At 37.5% G+C, this 7,551-nt stretch overlaps 1 protein-coding gene across 1 annotated transcript in view; it reads right to left on the bottom strand.

The window, feature by feature from the left end:
• The window catches only part of LOC144964375 (rho GTPase-activating protein 19-like), a 150,403-nt gene that overhangs the window by 101,656 nt on the left and 41,196 nt on the right, over nt 1-7,551 (bottom strand). The gene's annotated exons all lie outside the window — the stretch shown is intronic.

Raw genomic sequence — 7,551 nt, 5'->3', positions numbered from 1 at the left:
CAGGAGATGTAAAGCCAATTAAACTAGGCTTGCGACGTACTCCTGTTCACTTTACCAAAGAAGAAGATGAAATGTTAGACAAGATGCTTAAAGCAGGGGTAATACACCCCTCAACCTGGAGCTGGACTGCTGCAACGGCACTATTGGTACGGAAGACAGATCTGTTTGTGCATCCAATTTGGCTTATTGGTAGATCCCCAGTTCATGAAGATTTCTAGCACAAAGCAGCTTTCCGTACATACCAAGGACGCTTGAGTTTAATAAACTCCCCTTGAACTATTCAATAACCCGAGGACATATTCTAGAATAATCAAGTGCTGAGAGGGTTAAACCAGAAAAGGATACTAGCCTTCCTCGATGATACCCTTGTCCTTGGAAAATATTTTGACGATCGTCTTTCAAACTTAAAACATCTCAGCTCCATGCCCAACAGACAAGACTGGTGGACGCTGCACAATAATATATTATACAATAAGCCAGAATCTCTTCTTACTTCACAATGACCACTTTGGACAAATGAAGTGATGGAGAATAAACCTGCTGAAATTGCCACTTCAAGAGATTTTGAAATTGTGTGTAAGCATATCCAGTACATGACATCAAGAAGCATGAAATAGCAAAGAGAGTGAGATCACAAGTCATATATATCTTCTTGCCACCCTCCAGTGATGTCAATGTGTTACTTAAGGCTGCTTACTGTGGTTAAAATATAAAAGTAAATATGAGAGGCCAGGACCTAACAACTCTAATCCATTTGGGATACCCACGACATAAGTTAAGAATGGCATTCTATGACCCTCAACAAAGATGCAAAATAACTCTCACAAATCAGATCACTTCAATCACCACCAGTGTAGGTCATGACATGAGCAGCAGTTAAGAATTCTTATTCAGGTCAATTATTTCCTTGATAATAATTTCAAATCAAGGAATAAACTAGGCACGGCATGGGTAGCCTCCTTAAAGGCACAAGACCTGAACCACCGCTCTCTGACTAGTGAAAAATGGTCAAGAAGAGCGAAAGAAAAAAAAAAAAAATGGTGACATTATGAAGCTACATACCTAGGAAGAATATGTATTACTAATTGCTTCCATCATCTGTAGTGCAGTCAATGATAGATCGATTTTACAACAAAAGATGTGAGCTTATCCTAAACCCATAAAGGAAGAGGGGTAATTATTGGCGAAATGTTAAAAATTATGTTTAAAGCAAGCTCACAAGACTGCTAGGAAACCATTGAAGACAGAGTTGAATAGATGAAATTCGACTATGGAATTAGAAGAGGCAACAAAGTGCACTTTGAAGACAGAAAAAAAAAAAAAAAAAAAAAAAGTAATAATAATAATAATTTATAACTGAATGCAATCCTGATCAGTCCTGCCAGCATCATTGCAGATTTCGTCTTCGGTGCAGTGTTATGTGTAAAAGACACAAACTTTAAGAAGAAAGGTAAATCAAGAAGCCTCCAACTCTGTCATGACTCATATCTGTTGCTATGTACAAAAAGACAAACCCCAGACCATGGAAAGAAACAACAAAGTATGTATGACTGTCTGGAGCAACATCACGGTCTGTATCAACTGAGCAGAATAGCGAGTCGATGCCACCACTGTCAACATGGCAGTGACAGTGATGAAGGGGTTCAATTCCAAAGAAAATGCCAGAGAAGCTCAGCCTGATGATACTAGACTGGAACCAAAGGCTGAAGGAGAAGGGGTAGAGGTGACACTTTCACCTCCCCATCAAAGGGTAGAGGTTTCACCTCCCCACTAAGAAACTTCTCACATCATGATGACTCAAGGGCACAAGGGACTACTAGAGACACCAGGAGCAGACACCATGCACAGGGAGCCTGATGATACCCCAAGCAATCACAGGTTTGATGACAGCTAAAAAAATGCCCTGAAACCAAGACCTGATGATACCAGGGTTGGAACCCCTCGGAACCACAGGCTTGATGATACCTGGTGTAAGCCCCCCTGAACCCAGAGACCTGATGATACCAGGGATGGTACCCCTCGGAATCACAGGCGAGGAAGGGAGAGAGCTACCCGGAGGCCCATCTGATAATGGCTCTAGAACCCGACCCAACCTGATGGAACCAGAATAAGCCAAGATGCGAGAAAGAGCCCACGAGGGTACCACGACGACCATGTGGTGCCCCTATGAACTGATAACATGAACACATGGGTGATCACCTCAAGCAGGCGAGGGAGGGAATTGGGAATTATGTATGTACATCAGAAGGTATTTTACTACCTCGATCAGGTGAGTCAGAAGCATAAGCTTTAAAATGATGATGATTACCACCTTGTGACAGGACCTGTATTATAGACATTAACATGAATTGGTAACTGACATGGTTCCAACCATGCTTGTTTTATTTCTGACATTATCCCTGGTCATTGTCATCTTGTCAATTAATTACTAAAGAGATTCCCTGGCCTGCTAGCAATAATGTAAATACTAAATAAGCTCTATTTTCAGCTGCAAAGAAAAAAAAAAATGGGATATATATATATCCAGCCATTTACAAGTGCAGCAAGCAACCACTGATATTGCCTTACAATTTTGATTGCTTATATCCCCACAATGTAATAAGAATGGCCAATAACTTACCATTTAAATTATCACGGTGTCTCTTCAATGATGCCTCCAGCATCAATTTACCCCACGATGCCATAGACGTCTAGTTTGGAACTCAGCAAGTGACGAAAAAATACTTGCGGCTATAGAGTAGAGAGGACGTCCGTCGGCCACTCTCTTTGCAAGTCAGTAGTCAGTGGTTATCAGATAATCATTGGTTCTTGAAAAATATAGAAACACAGCGGTTCATTTAAAAAGACTCTTGTAGATCAAGATATAATGTTAGGTATTGCACTTTAAAATCTCTTCAGACATAGAACGGGTCAACTTGACGTCTAGACCAAATCATTTCGAAGATCGATATGGCAACAGCAACGCCTGGAATGGAGGATTTAAATGCGGCATCTGACGATTCTACTGCTATGACAGAAGATGCTCCATTTCACGACGTCGAGATGGCTTCAACTGGCATCAGGCATCAACATGCTACTCAATAATGGGTTTGATGAAGCGTTTGACTAAGAATTAAAGCTGATAGCTGATAACCACCTACTACTGACTTGCGGAGTGAGTGAGTGCCGAGTGCCTCTTTATGCGCGAAATTGACTAAACATACGTTTCACGAAAAAAAGAGTTACTATGTTTGCTTGTCTCTTGTCACCAAGATAAGAATCCGGACCAAGATTCGATAAATCTATTTCTAAAAATAGATTATAATTCGTATATCTTGTTCATTCCTCAGTTCATCAACTTTCACACAATTTTATATTAGGTTTTCATTACTATAAAAATCCATATAATGCTCTAGAATTTTAGAGAAAATTTCGGAAAGATATATTGCCTCACTATTGAAATATATCGATGAAAACACTGGTACCCCTATTGTACTTTTTTCAGGCGGTCACCTTATTGACCAACGTGAAAATTTAGGCATAACTCTTCTTACTGTGGTGTTTAACAAATAACTTCAATACTATGATTTACAATTATATATCCTTGACGGTTGGGTTGACAACCTTAAACTAAAAATAGAAAAGTGAATGTGCTAGAGGTCAAATCAATAGGGGGACCGGATTTTGATTGATTGATTTTAAGGGTTTTACGGCGCTTGCAACACATTTAGGTTATATCAGCGCCAGTAAAAAGGAAGAAAATGGGATAGTAAGAAGTTCTAGAATTACAATTAAAGCACCCAAGAAACAGTAAGACAAAGGGGAACTGAGAACAAACAGGGACCAGATGTAGATTCCATGAGCATACCACCAATGTACTTAGTTTGAGATCACCTATAAGTCTCATCTGGACACAAGCACAAAATCCAGCAAAGAGGAACACACTCAAATGCTTACATTATACATTCAAAATAAAAATAATAATACATAACAGAGAGATGATTTACAAGGAAAAAAATATCATCTCCCAAAACAATAACTATGCATTTGACTGTTTCCCTCCCAGCTAGGATTCCGGCCACTGCCAGGACAAAACCAAGTAATCTCATTCCGAGATTTTGTTTGTTTGTTGCTTTAGGTCTCTTCCAACACAATTGAGGTTATATGAGAGACCGCTGAAACAAAAAAAAAAAACAAGCAATCTAACAAAAATAGTACAAATGTAAATCAAAATCATAACCTAAAGATATCATAAGCTAAATTATAAATAACCAAGAACAAACAGGCAGAAGATTTACAGAAAAAAAAAATATTGTTTGTTGCTTTGTTGCTTTAGGTCTCTTCCAACACAATTGAGGTTATATGAGAGACCGCTGAAACAAAAAAACAAGCAATCTAACAAAAATAGTACAAATGTAAATCAAAATCATAACCTAAAGATATCATAAGCTAAATTATAAATAACCAAGAACAAACAGGCAGAAGATTTACAGAAAAAAAAATATCCCCTGTCAAAAATACAATCACAAACCAAAGAAGCAGGATAGGCTAGTAAAGAGAAGAAGAAACGACATCACTATCGGATCGTACACCCATGCGAACATCATAGGTATATGATTCAAGGGTGATGCTCCCATCCAACCACCCGCTCATTCCGAGACAAAGACAGAAAGCATGTTGGAAAACAAATATAAGGGGATAGAAGACACAGTATGTACCTCCCTGCCCACTATGGGAGGACCGGATTTTGGTCTCCCTATTGGTAAAGTACTGTAAAATGAACTAATAGGGGTACCAAAAGTCTCCCTATCCGGTATTAATACATATATATATATATATATATATATATATATATATATATATATATATATATATAATATCAGGAATGCCAAATAATCTTTTCGTGTGGAAAATGTTGGAAAACAGGAACCACTATTGTCAATAGTAAAAAAAAAAAAAGAATAAAACTGGCGTGGTTTGGTTTGGTGACACCACCAACCGTCATGACAGTTTACCTAAGACTGGGTTGCAAAGAAAAGTCGAAGGGCAGAGAAGGAGAGGTAGACAAGAGACAGAAATGTGGCAGGACAACATCAAAGAATGAATGGAAGGGACGGACTGGACATGGGCGAGCTTCTGGAAAAGGCCAACGACGATCATCCGGTTATGAGAATGAATGAGTGAGTAAGTGAATGAAATAATTTTTGAAAAAAAAAAATCCCCAAAAACCCCTCTGAAAATGATCAGAGCATCCAATCTCACCTTAAATAAACCTTGTAAATGAATAAACAAAAACATTTCTCTAAACTCTTCCCTTTTCTTTACAAGTGTAAGGGGCCTTTGTTGCTTCGCATCAACTCCACTAATATCATTTCTGTCTTGAGAAGAAGGACCTTCATTGGCCTTCTTCTTCGAGACCGGAAATGTTGCTGACTGAAGTGTTAAAAACAACGGGAATGAAAAAACGGACATTTGGCATCCCTGATATCTATTCATCCTTTTTCTTCAATCTCTCTTGGAAAAACAACAAAAAACAAGTAAGTTTACCAATCAATGTCTACCAAATCAAATTAAGTGATAAAATGAGACAAGAGCCTAAATGCACGTCATGTGATCCGAATTCATCTTTTTAAAAAAGTAAGTAAATTGCTATTAAAACAACCAAGCTTTAAAAAAAAAAATAATTACGAATTGATTTTAGGAAAGAGTAAGTAATTTGCTATTTAAAACAATCAAGCTTTTTAAAGATAAAATTAGAATTAATAATATTTATGTACAATATTTACAATTGAAAAGTAGAGTGAACTTTATAAGAAATGGGGAATGCAAACAAATCTAATACTAATAGTATGAACTTGGTGGCACAGACCATTTGGGGATGGGTTCCTTTCTAAAACAATAATAATAAAAGGCTATATCAATTTCTTCTAGTGTTGGTTTAATCGGGATTCCATTGTATCTAAAACAATTCCAACAGGGGTTCGTTTTTCTTTTTTTTTTTTGTTTTTAAGGGTTTTACGGCGCTTGCAACACATTAAGGTCATATCAGCGCCAGTAAAAAGGAAGAAAATGGGAAAGTAAAAAGTTCTAGAATTACAATTAAAGCACCCAAGAAAAAGTAAGACAAAGGGGAACTGGGAACAAATAAGGATCAGATGTAGATTCCAAGAGCATACCACCAAAGTACTTAGTTTGAGACAACCTATAAGTCTCATCCGGACACAAGCACAAAATCCAACAAAGAGGAATACACTCAAATGCTTACATTATACATTAAAAATAACAAATATAATAATACATAACAGAGAGATGATTTACAAGGAAACAAATATCATCTCCCAAAACAATAACTATGCATTTGACTGTTTCCCTCCCAGCTAGGACTCCGGCCAAGGCCAGGACAAAACCAAGTAATCTCAATCCAAGACAAAGACAGAAAGCAAGTTGGAAAACAGATATAAGGGAATAGAAGACACAGTATGTACCCCCTGCCCACTATGGGAGTCCTAAAAGTCTCATCCAGACACAAACACAGGTCCCAACTAAGAGGAATACACTAAAAATATCATCTCCCAAAAGTATAACTATACATTTGACTATTTCTCTCCCAGCCAAGGACTCCGGCCAGGGTCAGGACAAAACAAAGTAATCTTATACCAAGACAACGACAGGAAACAATTGGAAAACGGGTATGGGGGGATAGAAGACACAGCATATACCTCCCTGCCCCAGGAACAGGGGTTCCACTCTCACTCAACACTGAACGTCAGCCTCCTCGACATAAGAAAGATCAAATTGTTTTCACTATGACATTAATACAAAGATTAAGGGGTTGAGGGAGTCTTTTGCTCACATGGGACGCGATAGTAAAAAAAAAAAAAAAAACCAATACATTCCAACTCATTTATAAACAACAGTATTTTTTTCTCTTAAATTTACAATTACCCCCAATCCCATATTTCTTGTATCTGTTTAAATTGGTGCTTCCACCTTGTGGTCATGTGACCTCTTGTTGCTATGCCTGGCAAACTATTGACAAGGATGCCTTTTTCAATATACTATCATCTTATTGTATGAGCCTCGAGTTATTCAATCAACATACAGTACATACACTTTTGAGAGGTACATAAGTTATTGAATCTGTTGTTAAAACTAGTCAAATCAACATTTCAGCATATATATTTTTTTACTTGAAAATTTGAAACAAAGTATAAGTATATTTTGCTCCATGATATCAACCAATAACTGTGAACTGAAGATCCATAGCCACATTGTTTTGTTTTTAAGGGTTTTACGGCGCTTGCAACACATTTAGGTTATATCAGCGCCAGTAAAAAGGAAGAAAATGGGATAGTAAAAAGTTCTAGAATTACAATTAAAGCATCCAAGAAAAAGTAAGACAAAGGGGAATTGAGAACAAATAGGGATCAGATGTAGATTCCAAGAGCATACCACCAATGTACTTAGTTTGAAATCACCTATGTTTTTTGTTTGTTTTTAAGGGTTTTACGGCGCTTGCAACACATTAAGGTCATATAAGTGCCAGTAAAAAGGAAGAAAATGGGATAGTAA

The sequence above is a fragment of the Berghia stephanieae genome, chromosome 2 (genome assembly GCF_034508935.2).
Source record: "Berghia stephanieae isolate SIO BIC M18660-M18661 chromosome 2, UCSD_Bste_1.3, whole genome shotgun sequence".
NCBI classification, from domain to species: Eukaryota; Metazoa; Mollusca; class Gastropoda; order Nudibranchia; family Aeolidiidae; genus Berghia; species Berghia stephanieae.
Note: the sequence above shows the minus strand (reverse complement) of the source record. Positions and strands in the feature narration are given on the sequence as shown.